This window comes from Theobroma umbraticum, unplaced genomic scaffold (assembly GCF_002168275.2).
Source record: "Theobroma umbraticum cultivar Fairchild unplaced genomic scaffold, ASM216827v3 scaffold_51.0, whole genome shotgun sequence".
In the NCBI taxonomy this organism is placed as follows: domain Eukaryota; kingdom Viridiplantae; phylum Streptophyta; class Magnoliopsida; order Malvales; family Malvaceae; genus Theobroma; species Theobroma umbraticum.
In genome coordinates, this window is record NW_018397260.1 from 4211994 (window position 1) to 4213408 (window position 1415).

Below are 1415 nucleotides of genomic sequence, written 5' to 3' on the forward strand. Positions count from 1 at the left end.
AGTATGCTTCTCACATAGTGTGGGGATTTGCTTTATTTACAAGTCTTTCTCAATAATTTAAAACCATTGATTCTCTAATCATTCACAATTATTACTCATTCATCCAACATTTGGCTGTAAAATTGTACCTGAGTGGGGACTTCATCAACTGAGGGAAAGCCCAAACTTTGTTGCAGTATACTTGAATCCACTGAGCTCCCAAAATACATTAAAGCATCCTCACCATTCTCAAGAAGATAAACTCCATCATCGCTGATATGTTCACAAGAAAGTGGGATTATAGGAAGAAGAACAGACTCCTCTCCTTCCTGTCCAACAAGCAGAAAATTATCTGTTAGCATGGTTGAAACACTCTGGACTGTCAGCCAACTAGAATCTTTTCACCTTCGAATTAAGGTTGTGGATGGCAAACATTTATTTAGTTTATGGAAAACTAATGATTTTGAATTTTGAATTTTATATATAAGTTTGAATGTAAAATTCAAAGTAAATTTTTTTTATTACCCTATATGCTCTTTTATTTAGTTGATGTCTCAAATCGTCTACTCGAAAATTAATGATTTTGAATGTTAATTTTTTAATAATTGAATAATATGTTTTTATACAAAAAAAAATTATCTGTGTACATCATCTTTATAATTATCATTTTATTTTTCAATTACATACCTCAAAACTTTGACAATAAAATATTAATGTAGATTAAAATTATCTATGAAAAATGGGTATATTCAAAAAAATTTAGTAAAAGTGTAAATGATTTTTATAAAAAATAAATAAATTATAATTGCATCGATTATCAATACCAAAGATATAAATAATAATCATAATTAAAACCGTCATGGTTAACAAAACTAATTGCATTGATACTTCGATATTGACATGTATTAGAACATACAAAAAAAATATTTTTTTTAAAAATTAACCATAAGTGTACCCATCTAATTAATAAAATTATCTTACAAAAAAATATTCTGTAAAAAATAAAAAATAAAAACGATATACTAAAATAAAAGTTACCCCATCAGTAAGAAACTCATATTTGATGATTATTTTCACGATTAGATTCTAATAATAAGTAATAAGTAAAAGTTTACATTTTCTCTCGAGTAAATTCAACAAAATATTAAAACAAATGATTTGAGGATGCTTGAAAGAGAGAAAAATCCAATCAGCTTGGCATCTGGTACCGGCACAAGGGGCACAAGTGACTCGTCTCCAACCACCTAACGATGCAACCATCATGGTAAACATGTCCGCAAGGCATCAAAGCAACCTCTTCACCGTCCGAAAACTCATCCAAACAGATACTACATTCTTTCTTTGAAGTACTTGAAGTCAAACCCTCGAACCTTCTTCTCTTTTTGAATGGTAAGAGATGATCTTGATCATCACCCAATTTCACCCTTTTCAGACCT